We start from the raw sequence: 23,063 nt of genomic DNA on the forward strand, positions 1-23,063 counted from the left end.
ACCTCTCTGAAGAAATTCTGGTTACAGTTTTAGCTTCTCTGCCTCTGCTACTCCAGGGAGGGACAACGTCCTTTTAAGTCCTGGCTTCCATTCTTCTCAAGACCAAGGGCATGGGGAAAGAGAAGGAGAAAAGAGACATAAAGTTTAATTGATGCCTAAGCTTGGTTTGTCTTTATGGACAATAGGCATTGATTTCTTATAAGACCAGATTTTTGGAAGTCCAAAGCAAAGTGCTAAGAGATTGTGGTGAGAATATGTTCCTTGCTGTCTCTCTCTCACACACAAACAAGAGGGAGAGGAGAGGAGAGAGAGAGAGAGAGAGAGAGAGAGAGAGAGAGAGAGAGACTCTATCAGGAGCTTTGTGGTGTCTCTTCTTATATGAATACTAATCCCACTATAAAGGCCCTACCCTTATGACTTCATCTCATTTAATCATCTACCAAAATCCCCATTAGTTAACTTTTATGGTGCTGTGTTATAATTGTTATAACACCATGACCAAGAACAGCTTAAGGAAGAAAGGGTTTATTTTGGCTTATAGTTCCAGGGCCACAGCTTCAATAATGGTAGGGAAGACCCTGCATCAGGCAGGTAGGCAGGAGCTGGAAGCTGATCAGATTTTTATCCTCATGTAGGAAACATATAGACACACACACAGACACGCACACACACATGTGCACACACAGACAGACAGACACACAGATACACACACACAGAGCCACACAGAGAGCCACACAGATCTCTCATACACACACACACACACACACACACACACACACACACACACACACAGATCACTCACACAGACACACACAGATCACTCACACACACACACACATACACACACACAGACACACACACACACAGATCACTCACACACACATACACACACAGACACACACAGATCACTCACACACACACATATCACTCACACACACACACACACACACACACACACACACACACACACATACTGAANACACACACACACACACACACACACACACACACACACACACATACTGAAGCTTAGCACCTGAGCACCTGCTTCTCAGAGGCCTTGAGGCCACCACAGCTGTGGCCATTCAAGTCCTTCATCCATCCCTGCTTCCTTATGCTTCTGATGTCTTCCTGGCGTGTGGCTTAGCTGTATCTTTGCGTGAGCTAGGAAACTGGTGATCTAGAGAGAAGACCGGGTCTGCCTTTAAAGAGGCATGGACTTAGCTTGCTTTTCTCTCCTGCAGCACTATTGCTGTGTGATCTGTATGACAGAGGCTCTCAAGAAACCCTGCTAGCTGAGTCATGGGAAAGAAGGTGGCCTACACATGCCTTCCAGAAATGCCCCAGTAAGCCCTGCTATTCCATTCTACAGTCAATTGTGGAACGGGCCTTTGGGCATTAATCCCAAAAGGGCAGTAAAGGGAGAGGGCCATGTAATTTTATCGTCTCTGACCCTGGTCAAAGCCAGCTTCCTTGCCTCCGTCCTTGACTCTGCCTCATTGCTCCTGGGTTCGTTCCTCACACAGCTGCTGGATCGCACTAATAGCCCCTGGATCTTAATTTTAAACACTAATGCTTGTTTCCAGGGTAATTTCATCTGTCAGGGACACAAAGGATGTGAAATATCTTAGAACATTCGCCATCGGAAAGGGAACATAAAGGACTTCACTGGCAGCATTTAGCCCTCCAGGCCTGGATGTTTTGTCTTTTGAGTGAAACTAGCTTAAATCAAAAGGGGGACATAGTCAGGAGCCCCAGCTTGAGAGGCACGTCAGTGTGGATGGGGTTAGAGGTCCCCATTTTACAGAAACCGTTATTTCCACATTGGGATTCTAAGGAAAGAACCTGCAGCATGTGTAATTCCACCATGTCAAAGCAGCGTAGAAAACCTTTATTTCCCAAAATAGAGGCTGTAGTTAAGGCTGCTAGACGTGCATCTTGGTCTTCATGTGGGTCCTGAACACCTGGCCAGGGTTATCCTAAAAGCTGTTGCCTCTCTGTGGGATATGTTCTTCTAGCTGGGCTGTCTTGTCTGGCCTCAGTGAGAGAGGATGCACCGAGCCTCACAGAGACTTGATGTACCAGGGTTGGGGGATCCCCCAGGGTGGGGAGAGCCCACCTATTCAGAGGAGAAGGAGATGGGGGATGGGAGGAGAATTGTGGGAGGGGGTGATGAGAGGGGCAGTGAGTGGGATGTAAAGTGTATGAGTAGACTACTACTACTTAATAAAAAACAAGTATTTGAATCAAACCCCCCCACCACAAAAAAAAGAAAAAGAAGGTAAACTAAATAATATAACTTAAAAATAAAACAAAAAAGCACATAAACAAAAGAGTAAATAAGATATTTTGTTTTGTTTTGAGACAGGGTTTCTCTGTGTAGCTCTGACTGTCTTTGAACTTTCTTTGTAAACCAAGCTGACCTCTAACTTACAGATATTTGCCTGCCTCTGCTTCCCAAGTGCTGGGATGAAATGTGTGTGTGTTTGTTTGTTTAATGTGCATTAATGTTTACCTGTATGTCTGTGTGAGGGTGTCAGATCCCTTGGAACTGGAGTCACTGACAGTTGTGGGCTGTCATGTGAATGCCAGAAATTGATCCTGAGTCCTTCCGAAGAGAGCCAGTGCTCTCAACCACTGAGCCATGTCTCCAGCCCTGTAAATCAGATCTTAAAACAGAATTTTGGGAATGATTTTTTTGACTTCCTCTAATGCCTGGATCTGTGGCCGTGGTATCACAAACTAAGATGCAGGTCACTCCTAGGTCAACACAGCTCTTAGACCTCTTCAGAGCAACTCTTTGTGCGGTGGACATCGGTTACCACAGAAACTCAAAACTGGTACAGAGAACAAGTGACTCCTCTCCTCAGAGTACTCAGCCACAGAGGGGACACTGCTATCAGACTTCCTGCCCCTGAGGCTCAGGGACCATGGCAGAAGAGTTCTCTAAGAGCCAGAGGTCAAGGCGAAACAACAAAACAGTGTCTTCGTGACATGATAGGTCTGCTGCACTCACAACACACAGCACCCGTGGTTACCTGCATAAGATGTGCCCAAGATCAAACCACTCAACATCCCAGCACGGAGATGGGAAGGACTCAGGAGACCCCAGCTGTGGATGAGGAACTGTTGACAGCTGACAGATTCTGAGGAAGGGAGAGTCTGTGTTTTAAAGGGTGTGGTCTCTGGTAGGTCAAACGCACCCCAGTGGATTGCCCCATACCTCTGTGTATATGGGCAGCACAAATTGGCTTGGAGAGGCTATAGAACATCCAACAGAAGAGGACAGAGAGTTGGGAAGGGGTAGGGGAGATGGGGAGTGGGATGTGGATCTGGGAATAATGGGCCAAAGGGTATGATATAAACACATTGTATACATTGTATACATTTATATAATTCTTAAAGAATGAATCAAAATATATTAAAAAAAGGATTGTAAGAAACAAAAAGATGTTGAATATTTGAGTTATAGAGAAATTACTCTAATAATTCCCGGGAAGCTTAAGAATCTTAAAGCACAAGGGAGAAAACATGCCATGGCTTTTTAGAGAATGGTCGTAATGACTGTATTTATCTGTGAGGAATGATGTGATGTTTTGATTCATGCTTGGGCTGGAGGTTGAGCAAATTAAGGTAATTAGCATATCCATCACATTAAACTTTTATTGTTTCTTTATGACAATCACATTCTGTTAGCTGTTTTGAGATATGGGATGCATGATTATTAAGTATGTAGAGAGGCAGTGGTAGTTAATTTCTATATAGTTATCTCTGGAATTTACACACACACAGACACACACACACAGACACACACACACACACACAGCCCATCTCCCTATATATGCAAACATTTTACTAATAAAGTATTTGACAGGAAGAAACTTTAGGGAGGAAGGATTTGTTTTGGCCTACAGTTTGAAAGGATGCAATTTACCAATTGAAAGATGCATGAAAAAGACCCACGACTTTGTAAGGCCATTAAAAAAAATTAAGGTCAGAGAGAGAGAGAGAGAGAGAGAGAGAGAGAGAGTTAGTTCAGCATTTCAGTGTCCTGCTGCTCTTCCAAAGGACCTGGGTTCAAACCTCAGCACCCCACATGGTGACTCACAACCATATGTAAGTGCAGTGCCAGGAGATCTGGGACCTCTTCTAGCCTCTGTGGGTACCAAACACGCATGCAACACACAGGCATAGCTGCAGAGAAAACACTGATACACATAGAATAAATAAATAAAATTGTCTAAAAATCATAGTAATTTATAAAGGAGGTTAAATGGGGGCATGGGGAGGGGGTCAGTGCTTTTCTTTAAAGACATGGACTATGAAATGAAAATCTAAGTGCCAGGTGTGAGAAACTCCTTGTCAGCTTGGTCAGAAAGGCTCCAGATGCTTCACAAACAACACAGGCTTTTGCTATTGCTCTTTATTGCCAACTATAAACTGGAGTAAGTAAGACTCCATTGTTGAAGACACCACACACACTAATTATAGGACACAGAGAAATCAAACTGGAACCCATCTGCAAATCACTTCCTTGGTGGCTGGATTTCATAGTGCCCAAGGTTCTGCAGTTCCTATCTGGAGAAATCACTAGTATTTATCCAGCAGTGAACCCTGCATGTTGCAGTACTGACCCACCAGACAAAATGTATGCAAGACAGTGCAACAGTGAGTGGCATGACTGTTACAGGGGTAAACCAACTGTGGTGACTTTAATGGGAAATGTCCCTCATAGTTTTGGGCATTTGAACACTTGGTGCCCAGCTGGTGGTGCTGTCTGGGAAGGTTTAGGAGGTTTAGACTTGCTGAAGGAAATATATCACTGAGGGCAGACTTTGAGATTAAGAAACTTTGCCAAGTTCGGGTTAGCTCTCTCTGCTTCATGCTTGCTGTTCAAAATGTGAACTCTCAGTTTCTTGCTTCCAGACACAATGCCTGTTACTGGCTGCCAGGATATCCCTGCCATTATGGAACTAACAGACAAAATAAACTTTTTCTTCTATAAGTCACCTGGTCAAGATATTTTGTCATAGGAAAAAAAAAGTAAGTGATAAATAAATAAATAAATAAATAAATAAATAAATAAATAAAATGAGACTAAATGACTAAGGGCCCAGCCCTAGATGGAGCATCTGTGACATCCCCTGCAAGGCTCAGGGAACATCACAAAAGAGAGGGTGGGAAGACTGTAAGAGCCGGAGGATGGGGGAGTGTGCTATGAATCATTGTCCTCTGCACCTGATGTGACCTTTGCACTCATGAGCACACAGCAAGTGTCCCCATAAGACCTGCAGTCAGTCATGCCAACATGGATGAGGTGGGACTCACGATGCCTGTGCACCTACATAGAAGCTTCTGGAAATGGGTGACATCTGGAGGAGGGAGAATCAATTTGATTTGGACAGCTCCATGTCTGCCCCTGCTCACGCAGGTAGCGCTAACTGGATCTAGTGAGTTATAAAAGATCAGGCAATGTGAAGAAGGGTGAGTACTGTTGTGTGGGTCTGAAGAGACTAGGAGAGTAGAGTTGGGGTGGACAATATCAAGGCATTTATAAGTTTCAAATTGTCAAGGAACAAGTTAAAAGAAGTTTGTAAACTGAAAGCAGGGCATGGGGGCACTTGCAATCCCAGTGCCAGGGTGGGTGGGCATATACCTGGTTTGCTGGACAGGTAGCCAGTGAGAAATCTGGTCTCAAAAAAGAAGACAAAGGAGAAGAAGAAGAGGAGGAGGAAGAGGAGGAGGAAGGGGAGGAGGAGGAAGAGGATGAAGAGGAAAAGGAAGAGGAGGAAGAAGAAGAGGAAGAGAAAGAAAGAGAAGAAAAGTGGGTGGCACCCGAGAAGCCGCAACCAGTGCTGCACGCGCACATACATGTGCACACACACAAACTGAACAGCTACCTAGGGCATCTGTGGCGCTTTCTCTGTTTGATGCAGATGTCAAATACACACATGGATGGAACTACACATGAATGCAAAAGACAAACTGTGCTTCAGCTGGTATATTCTGTAAGACACTGCCCCCTCCCCATGTCTGTGTGTCTCTCTGTGTGTATGTGTCGTGTGTGTTTATGTCCACTGTTGTGCATGCATGCCCAACAGATTCACCGGAGGTCCCCCCAGCTGACGGTGTGTGGATGCGTGCTCTCTTCCACATGTGTGTCAATTTAACAACTCGATGCTCCGTACATGTGCGTTTTCCTGCCTAATATTATTTCTCAACTGCTTGGTTTCAGACTTGGAAAAGCTGTGCTTGATGTTGAAAGCTAAGTTCACACCATGCAGGGTATTTTAAAACTCAGCATCTGATGCCTGAAGTGTGAAAAAAAAAATCTTCCTCCTTTCTGTGAGCACCAAATGCTGGAAAGTTGGTTTTTTTTTTTTTTTTTTTTTCTTTTCTTCACTAACTGGAGAACATACAAGTCTATCAAAGACTGATATGCACTGTTGTTACAGAGTGTGCTTGGAAATTATCCCTGCTATTTCAGTGATGAAACAGGTCATTAAAACTCTGGTTTGGTAGAGAAGTGGTCCAAATGTGTAATGCCTGGGAAGAGATCTTGAGGATAGATGGCTCACATGCAACCAATAAAACGGATGTGTTTGAACTTTAAACAAATTACGTATTTACATACATTTCAAGGCTTATAGAATGAAAGGACACAAAGAACACTTGAGGTGCTGGAGAGATAGCTCAGTGGTTGGAAGTGTGTGCTGCTCTGGTGGAGGACTGAGTTCAGTACAAAGTATCTGTATCAGGCAGCTGTAATTCCAGGTGTAACAGCTCCAAGTGTTCCAAGGCCCTCTTCTGGACACCCATACAGGAGGGTGGGCACCTGTATTCATGTGCACATATCTCTGTCCCTACATAATACATACATATATATATATATATATACATACATATGTACATACATACATGCATGCATGCATATGTGCATATGTTCACACACACATAGTTAAAAATAAAACAAAATTTGAAGACAATATACTTCAGGGAATCTGGGATAAATGAAGATGGGTAAGGGAGGAATACAGGCAGGTTACCTCACAGCAATGATCACAGTTGGTGGTCTTCTGTTCATAGTCAAGTCTTCAGCCTCTGAAAAACAACTTTCAGGGGGAAAAAAAAAGAACAGCTGTATTGAGAATACACAGATGTTTTCTTGACATAATTCCCTAAGCAATGCAGCATTACATTGTTTACTGTATTGGGTATTTCAAGTCATCTAGAAATGTTAAAGTAGAGGGTAGGACACATGTAGAGTCTGTGCAAACATTGCAACTTTATTTTCATTACTTCCTGACTTTTATCAGTGCAAGGGACAGAAGCCTGGACCTTCCATGTACTACAGGAAAACTGCCCTCAGCCAACCATACCCTTGTTCCCATCTACAGGCCTTTTGTGTAAAGATATGGGGTACTCTGGAACCGATCTGCCATAAGGGGCATAGAGATGGGGTGGGAGTGACAGTCCACTTGAACCTGTGTTGGACTGCTCATGACTGTTGGGACTGTACCATGCTGGAAAGTCCTTCCTTCTCGGGTGGTCCTCTTCCCCTCTTCTTTCCATGTCAGAGCAATATGTGAGCTGAAGGCTCTTCCTTCCCCTCACGCCTATTCAGCTCCCTGGAAGTCTCTGGTGAGTGTGTTCTTCCAGAGGAACACGTGCACAGCCATCATCTACCCCAGGCCTGTGGCTCTCATTTCCAGCTAGCTCCTGGGACGCTATAGATGCTCTCATTTCCAGCTAGCTCCTAGGATCCTATAGAGGCTATGTGAGAGGAGGACTTGCCCCACCAGGTTTATTGCACACAAATGTTCTAAGCAGTGTCTAGGCATGACTGAGAAAAGAATTCTTCATGTTCATCTTTGTTACTCCCCAAGGATGCTATGCAGCCTAATGCCTTTTCCATAGAATGAGCTGAGAGGTGACAATGTTTTTTTTTTTTTTTTTTTTTTTTTTTAAACGTGTATTGGTGCTATGCCTGTGTGTATATATGCATACCATGTGCCTGGTGCCAGTGAAAGCCAGAAGAGGGTGTCGGATCCCATGGAACTGGGGTTACAGTTGGTGGTGAGCCATCATGCGGCTGCTGTAAACTGAAGCCAGGTCCTCTGTAAGAGTGGCCAGTGGTAACCATTGAGCCATCGTCCTGTCCCCATGGTGACAGTTCTTAAGAAAAACTAGAGCAGGGACCTCTTGCCTCACATACTTTACAGATAATAAATCCTTCGTCTGCAGGGGCCAAGTCTACCTGCACTTAGAGTCATTCATAGAATGGGTGATTGGAAAAAAAAATATACATCCTAGTGTGGTGTGCCCAGTAGGGCAACAGGCACCATTCACAGGACCAGCAGCATGAAGATGGCAGAGCTCTGAGGCATAGTCTCCAGTCCTCAAACCTCCCGTGGTTAAGTTGCTAGCAAAGGCAGATGGGGTGATGGAGGGGGTGTGGTTCCATCTTCTGTTACTGTGACAAGATGCTTGAGATAACTTAAAAGGAGGGAGGGATTTACTTGGCTCACTGTGTCAGGGGCCTTGGTCTGTGGTCACTTGGCTCCTTTGTTATTGGACATGTGGCAAAGCAGTTCATCTTGGTCGAGTGGAGGAAGTATTCACTTCCTACAGGCAGGAAGCAAAAGAGAGAAAGAAGGGGATGGGGGTCTTGGTAGTCACTTTAACTGTACACCCTGAAGTTAAATTCCTCTGATTAAGCCTCACTTCTTGTGTGTGTCTGTGTCTCTCTCTGTGAATGAATGTGTGTGTGTGTGCACATGTGACTTCTTGTGTGTGTTTGGGTCTCTCTCTCTGTATATAAAAGTGTGTGTGCACACACATGTGCACTCCCTGGAGATGAGGGATCAATATCAAGTATCTGTCTTCATCACTCTTCACTTATTTTCTTTCGAGACAAGTTCTTACTGAGCCTTGTGCTTACTGATTGGTCTATGCCAGTTGTCCAGAAAGCCCCAGAGATCCTCACGTCTCTGCCTTGCTAGCACAGGGATTAGAGGCAAGCACCACCATGCCTGGCTTCTCTGTGGTTTCTGGGAATTGAACCCAGGTCCTCCCATTTGTGTGGCAAACCTGTGTATGTATGCATGCCTCATGCACATCTTGCCTTGAGGCATGTGGTATATGTGGGTGTGTGTACATGTGTTTGTGCAAGTAGAAGCCAGAGGTTGGAGTATCTTCTTCTGTTGCTCTCTACCTTATGTTTTGAAGCAGGGTCTTCCAGTGAACCTGGAACTCACTGATAGTATAGACCAGCTGGCCAGGGACCCCCAGTGACCCTCCTATCTTAGCTTCTCCAGAGTTGGGATTTGGGGTATGTATGGCTCCACTGGACTTTTTATGTGGGAGCTGGGATTTGAACTCAGGTCCTCATGCTTTTGTGGTAAGCCCTTTCCCCACTGAACCATGTCCCCAGCCTTTTATAATCCAGCATGTTTACACTTGGCTGGTACCCACTGTGCCATATAGGGTCCCCCGCCTCTGCCCACCAGGTTCCATTGCTGGAAGCTCTCTCTTACCTAACCTGTATAGCTTGTGAACAAAGTATAGCCGGCAGTGTGTTGCCTTGAAGCAAGCGGCAACTGGGCTAGATTTTCTACAGCAGGCCTTTGTGCACAAGCTTGTGAAACACCAGTGGAAAAAAAATAACCTTATCGCAAATTAAAAGAACAATCTTTAGAAAATAGTTGAAACGTAAGGTTAATTGGAGCCAGAAATGTCAAATTAATGCAGCAATGCACGGGGGAGACTGCCCTGGCCTTTGAGCACGGAACCCGTGTGCATGACGAAGGGAAGCCGGGAACGACATAATAGGATTTTAGGGGGTCCCCTGTCATATTAAACAGGCTCTGCAATTAATTTCTTGCTGCCATGTTATTTTCATTGCCCTATATTTTCTCTGACCTCTCGCATTTTTTTTCAGCTACCAATGCGGGGCAAGTGGGACTGAGGACTGAAAGAAAAAAAAAAATCTTCAAAAACTGTTTTGACTGAAAATCCGTAGCAATGCAATATAAACAAGCCTTAGGATGTGTGAGCTGTCTGGTGCCCTTGAGGTGATCTGGGGTTCACAGATGCTGACCTGGCCTTCTCTGCTTCCGACATACCTCCTCCATCTCATCCCCCCTCTGAATCCCGCAGGTCCTATCTTTCAGGGAAGTCTTGGAATTCCGAGAGGAGGACGGTGGCCTTATAGGCCAAGATCTTTCATTTGTTGAGCATGAGACACAGGCCAAGCAGTCTTTTAAAAGCATCACCTTATTTAATCTTCATCAAAACCCTTTGAGGGGATATCCTATGATTGTAGACGTTTCCAGAAGGAGGAGATGGAGGCACGGAGTGGTGAACTGCTTGGCCAGAGATACACAGGCAGTGAACGTCCCAGACTCTGGGATTTCAAGCATCTTGGCTCCAGAGATTGTGTGTTTAATAGAGTGTCGTGTGTCCTTCTCTTCACAGTGGAATTGAAATTCACCTGGAGTGTCTGCTGGACATATAATCAATTTTGTATTTATTTACTATATGTGTGCATGCATATGCTCTTCTTCCTCACTGCTTCTAACCCCCTTCTGTCTCTGTTTCTTTCTGTCTCTCTGTCTCCCTCTGTCTCTCTGTCTGTCTGTCTCTGTCTTTATTTCTCTCTGTCTCTCTGACTCTGTCTCTCTCTGGATGACTCTGTCTCTCTTTGTGTGCATATGTGTAAATGCATGACAATATGTGTGTGCATGTAGAGACCAGTGTTCTATCCCAAGAGTTTTTTGCTCAGTTGCCCTCTTCCTTACTTTTCGAGGCAGGGTCTCTCACTGAATTTGGAGCTCTCAGATTTGGTTAGAATGACTGGTCAGCAAGCCCCAGGGACCCTTCTGTCTCTGCCTTCCCAGCCTTGAGATTATAACTATGAGCCACCACATCCATTTAGTGGTGAAGTGGGTGTTAGGTCTTACCGTGCAAGGTGAGGCCTGGCAATCCATCCTCAACACCATCTCTGAGCATCTCTCCTCGGCATTTCTTCTGGGAGATGGAGGCTGATGCAGGAGAACCCTCAAAGCTCCCAGTCCATGCTGGCGAGTACATCCACCCACTCACTGTTCACACACGTTATGTATGCACGCTCACACAAGCCTTGTTTGCAGTGGGTTCCTTAGACAGACTACATGTCTCTGCATATCCTTTGGTTGGACTTCTGGGTGGGAACTGAAAACGCTTCACAGACTTTTCAGAAGCTAGAAGCGTGGATTCTGAGTGCCATTGGTGCACTTCTCTCTGCCTCTCTTGAAAACAGTTGGTCCTTAGAAGCCTTGGCACACTGGCAGCCTGTCACTATGGTAGTTCATGCTACAGGGTCCAGCCTTACTATGTGTCACACAGTGTGGCCAGTCTCTGTATATCAGGAGACATGAGGGATTTTTCAACTCTAGCAAGCTTGCTACCTTACCACAGTGCCCCTCGGGGGACTTCCAACCCCCACCAAGGGCAGGATGGAAGCTGTCTACCTCTGTTTCTCAGAGGCCAAAGTGAACATCCTGGCCACCACCTCATAGAACAGATAGAGGAAGCTCCGAAGGGTTGGTTTGCTGGGGACCAAGAAATCCTATCTTCCAATTGTAAGTACGGTTCTCATCCCTACAGACAGTAATGAATTCCGTGCTACAGTGGTTCTTCTGGACATGGGATGAAGTCAGAGATTAGAAGATTTTTAGTTTCATTACAAGTTTCTGTAGTTGTGTTTTCTGTGTGGATATATTTCTATTTATCGGCAATGCTATTTAATGTATAGAGAGTGTTGATTTTGAGTATGCTGATTCAAATTTAGAAAATACTAATTATTATATTTTTGGAATGCTAGGGGTTGAATTCCAGGTTTTACACATACAAAGTCAGTGCTCCACCACTGACTTATATCCACTCCCCCAGATGTTCACATCTTATCTGAAATGTGTAGTTGACAATCCACCCAAATTGAAGAACGGGTGTGATTGGCTTTAGCCAACTCAGCAACTCATGCTCTCTTAGGAGACATAAAAACAACATCAAGATAAGTACATACAGTTGCATACTTCCAGCAGTTCTGCATCCACTGAGAATTTAGGATTCAGAATTATCTTTCAATCAGTTTTTAACCCTCCCCCTACTATTTTTCCTAATCGTTTGTATTTTCAGGATACCAAGATGATGAAGGATGTAGCTGTAGCGTGGGCAAACCTCTAATTGGCTCTGCCAACCAGGTGGCTAGCTGATGAACCACGGTACTTCAATGGCATAAGCACTGGCTTATAGTTAAATATTTGCACGTGTATCTAATTACCTATGCAAAATTGTTCCTGCCAAACAGGAGTCTGGTTGAGAGTTGGCATCCAACACGCATTAATATTTTAAACTGTTGCAAACACTTGGTGCTGTAGATCCAATTTTACTAATGTGTTTTTTAAAAAACACCTCCCACTGCACTGTGTAATTTTTGCATATCTGTAGCATGCTTAGAATGCTATCGTAAGGTTCTGGGCACCAAGAAATCTGATGGTGTAACGCAATGCCCAAATAGCAGTAAGAAGAAGAAATCAAATTCATCACCAGGTTGTTAGTATTTTTTCCAGTTAGTGTAGTAGCCTCAGAATATGAGTGGGTCACCCAGGCAAGAAAGGGTGGGTGAAATCAGCTGCAGTGGCCCAGCTTTGATTCTTGAACAAAGCTCTCAGTTTCACAAGCACTCATCGGTCCTGCTCCCAGCAGGGCTAGAGCTGGTCCTTTTGGCCGTAATGGGACAGCTGGGGTTTGAGAAGAGTCACCATCTTTCCTAGGGTGGTTGGGAAGCTCAGAGCTTGATCACTAGAAGGCACCTTGCAGCGTGGAGGAAAGGGACTGAGGCAGTCCAGAATGAAGGAGCAACCAATAGCCAGGGGCAGGGCAGGAAGGACAGGCCAGTAGTGAGCTGTGTGTGGGCTTAGCTGGGTGCCTGCCACTTAAGGGGCCGTTAAAGGCAGTGGCATGTTAGTCCGTTTTGTGGTGATATAACAGAACAGCTGCCACTGGAGAGTTTGAAAAGAATAGAAGCTATTTTAGCTCATGATTCCTACAGCTAGATGATCCAAAGAGCATGGCGGGCGTCTTTGTCCTGGACAGTCCTTGGCTGTGTCATAGCATGGATGAGAATTGGAAACAGCCACACGCAGAAGCCCTGTTTTGTAAGAACTTGCTTTTGGCTGGAGCGAGATAGCTCAGTGAGCAGAGCTCTGTCCGCTCTTCCAGAGAACCTGGGTTCAATCTTAGCATGCACACAGCAGCTCACACCCATCTGTAACTACACTCCTAGAGGAGCTGGCACCTTCTTCTGACTTCCTTGGTCACTATACAAACATACATACAGGCAAAACACTCATACCCACAAAATAATACTTAAAAAAAAAAAACCCTGCTAACTTGGGAACCAATGGACTCAATGAAGCCAGTGATCCTTTTTGAGGCTTTGATCTCATGACCTACACCAGGCCTCACCTCTTAGTGGTCCTTCTGACATGATCCTCTTAGAAAGCAGGCTTCCAGCAGATGAACTTTTGGGGTAAGTACAAAAACCACCTCCATGCTGAAGCAGGAGTCCCCATAGGGTGGCTATGATTGTATGGGATGTGGAATCCTGAAAGAAGATGAAATCAAGCTAAATACTTGGTCCCCAGCCTAAAGGATTTCCATGAGGGCCTATGAAGCACATCGGTGACCACTTAGCCTATCTTAGTGATAAGTGACTCAAGGCTGTCACATCTATCCTGTCTGTCCAGGTTCCTTCTTAAAACATTACCTGTTGCCCAGGATCAGCCCTCACTAGCCCTGAAGTCTTATTTCTACAAACACTGTGAGGTTAAGTGGATCTGGTAAACGTGTGATTTGAGTTTAAAAACAACATTGGTGTAGCTAAGTGCTCAGACACCACACTGGGCATCCCAGTACTGCACTTAACAAACATTTGTTATGTCTAGTGGCTTTCCAACCAGGCAAAACTTGAGGAGACATCGTCAGTGGCCACTACCAGAATGGAAGAGCTGCTGGCAAGTATTATACAGAGGCTGGGATGAGCTACACAGTTTTCAGTGTGGAAGGCAATCCCTACCATAAGGGCCAGCCCCTTAAAGCACTATTGGTCTTGAGGCTGAGAAACCCTGGCTTGGAACCTTTTAGCAGAACAGAGATCAGTTAGACTTGATACATGGCGCTGAAAGCCTGTGATGAACGGCAGGTGGCAGGCTGAGGGGTGACAGCTGGAGATCTCTGAAGGTCTCAGGGCTATGTGTGTCTAGAGATAGGAGCAGCCAGTGTGTAGATTGGCTGTGCCAAGGTTTCCACAGGAACAGGTGTTTGCTTTGGGTTTTTTTTTTTTTCTTGTGCAAACCCCAAGCCGGGTGCTTGCTTCGTTGCTGGGGCCAGCTCTTCTTTGGCCAGCAGAAGAGAGACTAGTGAGGGGGAAGCACAAATGAGAAATAAAAGCTGTGAGAAGAAGACAAGGGCCAAGAGGAAGAGGTGATGAGTTCAGAAGCTCATTTTAGATAAAACCTTACAGGTTGGTTGGTGAGCAGGGGGAGGGAGGATGGGATAGGGGGTTTTCAGAGGGGAAACCAGGAAAGGGGATAACATTTGAAATGTAAATAAAGAAAATATCTAATAAAACAACAACAACAACAACACCACCACCAACACCACCACCACCAACACCAACAACAAACTTTAATGGTAAAGGCAGTTCAGTGGAGAGGCAACAACTTTGGGTTAGTGTTTGGAAACCTGCAAGTCCTAGGCCAGGGCAAAGCCCTGCTCCTTCTCTCCCCGCCTCTCCTTTCATTCAAAAGAACATTTTATTGTGTATATTTAAAGTATACAAAATGTTATATGGTACCTATTTACAAATCATTATTAGTGGAACAAAGCAACATACCTATATCACCCATAAGGAGTGCTTACTAAATCCTTGTTGGGGTGATTTGCAGTCTGGTCTCGTCTGATGTCATTTACCTTCTAGTACCCTTGCAGAGGGATTGTTCTGATGGCGTCATAGGTTTCCAGCGGACAGTGTAGCTTGTCCTAGGGAGAGAAGCCACAATGAGAAGCCCCCTGCCAGTGTCTCTCCTCAGATGCAGTATCTCAGACTCAAATGGACTTCTTTAGCCTGCTTTTGCAATCGGGCTAGTTACTAACCCCCCGCTTCTGCTAACCTTGAGGTGTAAAGGGCCGGCTGCAACTGCTTGGTTAGGAGATGCTGGCACACCGGGGACAACAGGCTCTTTTCAGTCTATCTGCCCTGCGGCCAGCTACCCTGTCTGAGACCCTGTTTGTTTCTCCGAGTCATTTGCTGGGACCCTGTGTCTCAGCAGCAGGTATAGCAACAAAATGAAGGACTGCAGTTAGACCCGAAGTCCATGCTAGGGCAGAAGAGTGTCATAGATGGGGAGGAAAACATAAAAATTCCTGCACTCCAAAGAAAGATTATGTTGGCTTACCCACCGCATTCCCGCTGAGCACAGTTGTAATTGGAACGTACTCTTTGCAAAGTTTATTGGGTCTTGGTGCTACTTGTTGCCAAACTGGTCAATTAATCCATTATTATTATTTTTTAATGAGTTAGGGGATTTCCTTGAGCAGAAAATCACCAGGAAATATGACCAAATGCCCGGAGCCCAGGGAATGGCTGGTCTTTCCTTCTGGTAAACCCCATTCGACAGTTAAAGGAGGAAATGTATGTCTCCCACGACAGGTGACAAGTCAGTCTGATCTGGAAGGGGGCAAGGAAGGTTGGGCTCTGCTTGGAGGTGATCTTGGGGTGGTCACCACGAAACGGGTCACCCGAGTGCAGCAGCTTCAAGTGTAGGAAATAAAGCTATTGAGTTTCCCTGCTGAGAGACAAATGATTTCTATTTAAAAACCTGCTTGTTCTGTGCAGAAACTCCCAATGTAGCAATAATTAATGATATCGGGAGGTTAAGAAAGACCTTCAGTTGGAGTCCCTCTGCTCCAGGCGTGAAATTGGATTAAAGTGAAGATAAACTTAGACATTAAATCTGAGGAGGAAGTCAGTAATTATGTGCGAATGCACATAGTTGCAGCTGTGTGAGCGAGCCAGGTTGGAGCTGTATGGCTGTTCTTGTTCCAGGCATGAGGGGCTCTTGGAAATGATCAGTCAGAAGAGGCATCTAAACGGCACTGTAGCCCAGCTCTTGAGTTCTGCTGGTGTTTTAGGTAATAGACTCTGTGGCTTTGCTTACTTAATATTTACTCCTAGTTTTCCTTTATCAGCAGATGTTTTTCCCCTCAGGGGACAATGTGTATCCCACAGAATAGTCACCCTGAGGTGGGTTAGTTCCAGGATCCCCCTACAGACAAACAAACCCCCAATGTCCAGGTTGCTCTGTGGATTAGCACAGTACTCACACAGAACATACATCTATTGTCCACAGACCTGATTGGCTAGGTTACTCACGGTACAAATTTTGTTAATAGTTGTTACATAAGGTCTAGATAGATGTGCTCAGCACAGACGCAGATTTTCGCTGTTATTTTTACTCGGTGATTGGTTGAATCCATGAGTATTCATTGGGAACTCACAAATACAAGCATCCAACTGTGATTTTTCTAGATGATCTGGCGTCTAGAAAATGCAGATGGGAATGGCCATGAGATGTGATTCTGACCTGATATATGTAAAGGGAAACTAGCTGAATAGGGTTTCTGGGAAAGTTATATTCCTGCTAACAAAGGATGGGGTCAGCCTCTATGTACCTTTCTTAATTTCCACCTTTACTCATGCCTAGACTATCTGTGAAAAAGCCTGGATGTTGTACTGCCATTGTGTGATCATTGGAATAAAATTTACACTTTAAGGGTGGGACCATTGGCAGCTGTGGGGACCCTTTATTCTTCATGCTTTCCTTTGCCTACGAGATGGGAAGGAGACAGCTCTTCTTTAAACATCTTAACTGACTAAGCCCCAGGCAGTTATGTTTAGATTTAGAATAAAACCTTTTCCCTGATTTTTGGCATAGAGTCGATGCAGCACATGATAGTATTTGGGAGGACTCCATGTGAGGCTTGCCTAATTTCTGGCTGCTGACAGGGTGGGCATGGCCAACAGTGACACATCCTTTGAGCATGGCAAGGGGTGCTGATGGTCTCTGTGGCACACAGCCCACAGATATGGCTCTTTGGGTATTCTCTGAGTCTCTTTAGTGTAGCACATATCTACCTCCAGGGACCCAACTGATTGTGCTTGCTCCAGATGGATGCTGTGACCACCAGGAGACATCCTGTTTTGATAGCTTTAGAGCTAACAGAATAGCAACACAAAGTAAAAACACAAAACTTCATTCCTTCCTTGGATATATCCAGATGACCCTGTTTAGAGAGAGAAGGCTGGCTTTGCATTTTACTAGTTCTTGGCTCTAGGATGTCAGTTGCTGTTTGGTTTCAGGAAAGCTGGACCAGGAATTCATCTCCTGCTTTGTGAAGGGCTTGCCTCACTGGGCACTAGAGGTTCATACCTAGGAACCAGGTTTTTGTGATGAGCAGATCTCCTTAGATCTGGTCAGTAATGGACAAGAGGCTGAACACCCTTGAAAGCCCTCCTCTAGCCATCAGGAGTCATGGCTGCACAGGGTCTCTGGGCCACATGATCAAAGTCTTCCCTTGGTTGAAGGGTCTTGTAGTTGGTCTTGTGTCAGCTAAAGCTCATACCTCCATGAATTTCTCCGAGCCATCTCCACACTTTACATCTCACTATTTCTTTAGCTTCATCTCACACACGAGAAACTGAGTCTTCAAGAGGCTCAAGACATGACCACAGTCTGGTAGAGAGCTGGGCTGGCCATTGACACCAGCATCCTTCACCCTCACAATTTCCACATGGCTTTTCCTCTCCTTTGCTGGGAGCTCAGAAAGCACAGAGTCTTGTTTCTAAGCTGCTAGCATGAGCATGCTCCGGGGTTCTAATCCTCCTAGGCACACAGCTACATGCCCCCAGGCTCCTTTTGCATTGTGAATCGCCATGATTGGGCCATGGGGAGATAGGGTTTTGCTACTTTGGGTCCTGAAAATGTTCTGCATGATGCAGAGTTTGCACCTAGAACACCCAGAAGGACACGGGGAAGACTCAGAGGCTAAGTCCTGTGAGAAAAGGGGTCCAGCACTTGTGTAGAAGAGAACTTCTAGCTACCATTGTTCTCTTGTGTCTATGGGAATGCAGGATATTTGTGTCAGGATCTAGTGTAATGATACTGTCTAATGTAGGCTGATGTTGGCGTTGCAGATGAAGGCAAAGTCAATGCTAGATCTCTTAGAGCTCATGACTGGTCACCCAGAAAAAGCCCCAAAGCTGTTATCACACCTACTGTGTGATGGGTATGCTAAGGCTGTGGTAGAGACATTTTCTGCATACTTGAGATTCCTGACTCTGTAGGCAAGTAGACACCAAGCCACACTTACCAGCTCTCTCTGCCTTCTGTCGTCCTCTTATTATGCCTGGAGATTATCCTAGGGGGTTCCATAAATATAGAACTGAATTTCTCACACCTGTTTCCTGAATGTAGCTTGTAAAGACTTGTTCCTAAGTTGTGGAAGCAGCTGCAGAGATCTTCCATACACCCTGATGTGTTTATGTATCTGTAAGCATTTTCCACACGGAAAATGGATATAAAATACCCACCTCTTTGTACTGCTGTGGGAATGGAATGTGATAATGTATTTTAAAGGGCCAAGCATCACATCCTGCTTTCTTCTGTTCATTAATTGCACATATCTGTTTCTGAAACTTCATCAGAGGGCGAGGCAGGTCTAGAGGTCACATGGTGATGGTTTGGTAAGTACCTGTGCTCTGGGAAAATATGGCCTCTGACGGGAAATGCATCCAACAACCTGTAAATCACTCAGTGTACTTTCTTTTTAGGATAATGAACTATTTGTAGATCAGCTGTAGGCTCACAAGGAAACTGAACACAAAGCATGGGGTTTTTCAGTATACTCCCATCCCTTCCCTTCCACCTACACCCACTGAGTACATTCTCCCATTCACTAATGACAGTGATGTGTTTGCCACAACTGATAAGCTTACACTGACACATGATTTATGTCAGAGCCCATAGTTAGTTTGTGTTAGTGTTCACCCAGTGTTTTCTAGAGAATGACTCTAGGGAAGTTGATAATAGCACACAGCTATCGTTATAGTATAAAAATTAAACTAACTGCCTAAAATATTTCTGCCCCATCTGGTTCATTTATCTCCCTCCCCCAGATTCTCTCTTGTGTTGTTTTCTGGGACTTCTCCCCACCAAGGGTGGATGTCTAGTTTTTTAAGGTTTCTAGTGCCACTTGTTGAAAAAAAAACTTTGCTTTATTGTTCATTTATTAAAGGTCAGCTGATTATATTTATATAGACCCATTCATAGGCTCTACCACAGTGGTGCTCAACCTTCCAAATGCTGTGACCCTTTAATTCAGTTCCTCATGTGGTGGTGACCCTCCAATCATAAACTTATTTCATTGCTATCTTACAATGTATTTTGCTACTGTTATAACTTGTAATGTAAATATTTAATATGAAGGACATCTGATATGTGACCCCTAAGAGGGTCACGACTCACAGGTTGAGAGCCACTGATCTACATTATGTTCATTGATTTGCTTTCCCGATTTCCAGGAATATCAGTCTGTCTTGATTAATACAACTTTAGAGTAAGTCTTGAAATGAGGTGTGTCAGCTCCCCAACTTTTTTCCTTCGGATATGGGGCTTTTCCTTTTCCTTTTCCTTTTCCTTTTCCTTTTCCTTTTCCTTTTTCTTTTTCTTTTTCTTTTTCTTTTTCTTTTTCTTTTTCTTTTTCTTTTTCTTTTTCTTTTTCTTTTTCTTTTTCTTTTTTTTTTCTCTGTGGGTGTAAACTTTAAAATCACTTTGACAGTGTCTTCAATTATTTTGGATTTATACATCAAATTGGGGAGAAGGAACATTGGATGCCTCTGCCCAGAATGGCTCTGCAAGTCTGTCCTGCCATGGTGGACCCGCCCGCATCCTTTGACACCATGAGTCACAATAAATGTTCTTCATCTGTGCTGCTTCTGCAATGTCACATGTCACAATAAGAAGGAAAGTAAGCAATGTAACACCAATTACTTCCCCCCTTCTAGATGGTCCTCTAGAGTCCTAGGCATGTATCTACTTGAACTCAACTCTACTCTCTAACACTAGTCTGCTTCACAGCCTCATGAGCATTTTATAATAATGAAGCCCAGCCAAAGACTTCCTCCTGCACTGTTACTATCATTCATTCCCCATAAAATGCACATAAACTAACAGGCACACACAAACGTGTACATGGACAAAGTCATGATCCCCTTAGTGGAGGACAATTCTGGTAACTCTATCTTCATTTTTTTTTAAATCAATGGAGAAATACCAGGAGTGTACTTATATAGGCCAAGATGGCTGCAATGATGCAACCTTGTATGTGTGTCATCACATATGCTGTCTGTCACTGACTGGAATGTCATGTGGCATCTGGGTCTGTGTATGTGTGTGTTTGTGTGTGTGTGTGTGTGTGTGTGTGTGTGTGTATGCGTGTGTGTGCACATACATGTATGTGTGTATGTCTCTCTGGTTGTTTTGAACAGACTATTGATTGTTAAATAAGAGTAAAAATATTGAAAATTTTATGCTTACTTATTCCTTCTCTGATTTCATCTTCTTTTCCCATGTGCATCTTAGTCTCTGACTCCGTCTCTGTCTCTGTCTCTCCACCCTCTCCCCAATGCATATGTATGGAAGTCAGAGATTAACACAGGGTGCCTTCTATTGCTCTCTACTTCATTTTTTTTTTTTGAACAGGTTTCTCACTGGCCTTGGAGCACACAGATCCACCCAGCTAGGCTGTTTGACTCGAGGATTCCAAGGATCGTCTTGCATCTGCCTCCTCCAAGCGGGGTTTCCAGATGTGTATTGCCACTGTTGGCTTTATAGTGTAGTGACCAGATCTGAACTCAGGTTTCCATCCTATCCCGACTGAGCCATCCCATTAGCTCAGTTCATTTAATTCTGAGGGCATGTTTCCCCATGTAACTCTCTGACCGAGATAGAAAGGATTAATCTTTCTGCTTTGTATTGTATTTCTGCCTGTTGGTTTATTTTCCTCCTTACACATCAAACCAGAAACTGGAATAAGTCAATTAATTCTTAAAAGACTATTATGTTAATTTAAAAAAATTAGCATTTTACCAGGACTCTAGGCTCCTCTGAGTGTATCTTTTATTGTCTGTTTCAGTGAAAAGGAACTTTCTAACATTACCCTCTAAGGGAGGTTAGTACACACTCCCTAGATGTCTTGTAAGTTTCCCCGCTTGCTTAGTACTTATAGCAGAAGAAAAGCTCCCCTCCCAATCCTAGCAGAAGCCTGCCTGAGGTTGTACTCAGAAGCTGAGCTTGAATCTGAGTACTCAAGGTGAAGGCTGCGAAGTTACTCAGGACTCCAGTCAGGATGGTCTCCCTGTGGAGTGTGGGTATCTTGGCCCATTCTCTCCATTTTTTTTAGCATCCTCTTTGTTGGAAGTGGCCAGCAGTGGCAGGCTTTATATTAGTTATCCAAGGAAATATGTTGGAAGCCTAATAATCCTCACCGACTTCACCTGGCACAGAGAGCTCGTGGAAACAAATGAGTTTGGCCAGAAGCCCAGGCTGTCAGCCCTGGCTCCTGTTCATTAGCAAGGACCTACCTTTTGTGCAGGGATGCGCTTGAACTTTGCAGATGGTTCTTTACCTGAGTGAGCAGACGGCTGTGGGAGCTTGGCTGTTTCTGCTCTTCTCACTTCAGCGGGAACTCTGAGGCACGTAAGGTTTTGTCCAAGTCAGATGCAGTGAGGGCTCTGAGATAGTCTATGTGCACATTGTTTTTTATTGCATTTCAACCCTATAATGGGGATGGGGATGTATGCACTCAGAATGATTTCATTGCTGTTGGCTATGTGTGTGTGTGTGTGTATGTGTGTGTGTGTGTGTGTGTATATATATTTCTCATATAGTCTACCCTTCATTTATTACCCTACCCTGCCTCCTAGCCACCATTCTAGTGTCTGCCTTGGGTGGTCTCTCATGGGTAAGTCACAAAATTAGGGGCTTTATGAAAATCCTCTATTTTCCATCTTCTTTCAAAAAGTCAAAATTCAAGGGTGGGGCAGATGTCCCAGGCAGAAAGGTCCCAGGCAGAAAGCTCTTGCTATACAAGAACTGAGTTTGTTCTCCAGAAACTACACAGAGTTAGATGAAATGATACAGTCTTGCCATTCTAGAGCTGGGGCAGGGGGTAGAGATAGGTATGGCCCCTGGGCTTGCTGCCAACAGCCTGACCTAATCAATCAGCTTCAGGTTCCTCAAACAACAGAGTGGGTGACCCCTGAAGAACGACACCCCAGGGATACTACCTTAGAGTTTCATTGCTGTGAAGACACACTATGACCAAGACAACTCTTAGAAGGACAACATTTAATTGGGGATGGCTTACAGGTTCAGAGGTTCAGTCCAGTATCATCAAGGCAGGAGCATGGCAGCATCCAGGCAGGCATAGGGCTGGAGGAGCTGAGAGTTCCATCTCTTGTTCCAAAGGCAGCTAGGAGAAGACTGGCTTCCAGGCAGCTAGGACGAGGGTCTTAAAGCCCACACCCACAGTGACACACCTACTCCAACGAGGCTACAACTTCTAGTAGTGCCACTCCCTGGGCCAAGCATATAGAAACCACCACAGTTACCTTTGGGCCTCTATATGTGTATATGTACACATGCTCATATACTGCCACACATATGAATCTGCACACCTATACCTCCTCCCGCACAAATATACTTTCCATTTGTAGGTTATGTTGTGTTACTTATTTATTTGGTTAGTTTTAGACAGTGGTCCATGCAACCTAGGCTGGATTCAATGTTGCGATGCAGTCAAGGATGACCTTGAACTCTGATCACCCAGCTTCCACCATCACACTTGGTTTATGCAGTGCTGGGAACTGAAGCCAGGGTTTTATGTATGCGAGACAAGCA

The sequence above is a fragment of the Mus caroli genome, chromosome 7 (assembly GCF_900094665.2).
Source record: "Mus caroli chromosome 7, CAROLI_EIJ_v1.1, whole genome shotgun sequence".
Taxonomy (NCBI): Eukaryota; Metazoa; Chordata; class Mammalia; order Rodentia; family Muridae; genus Mus; species Mus caroli.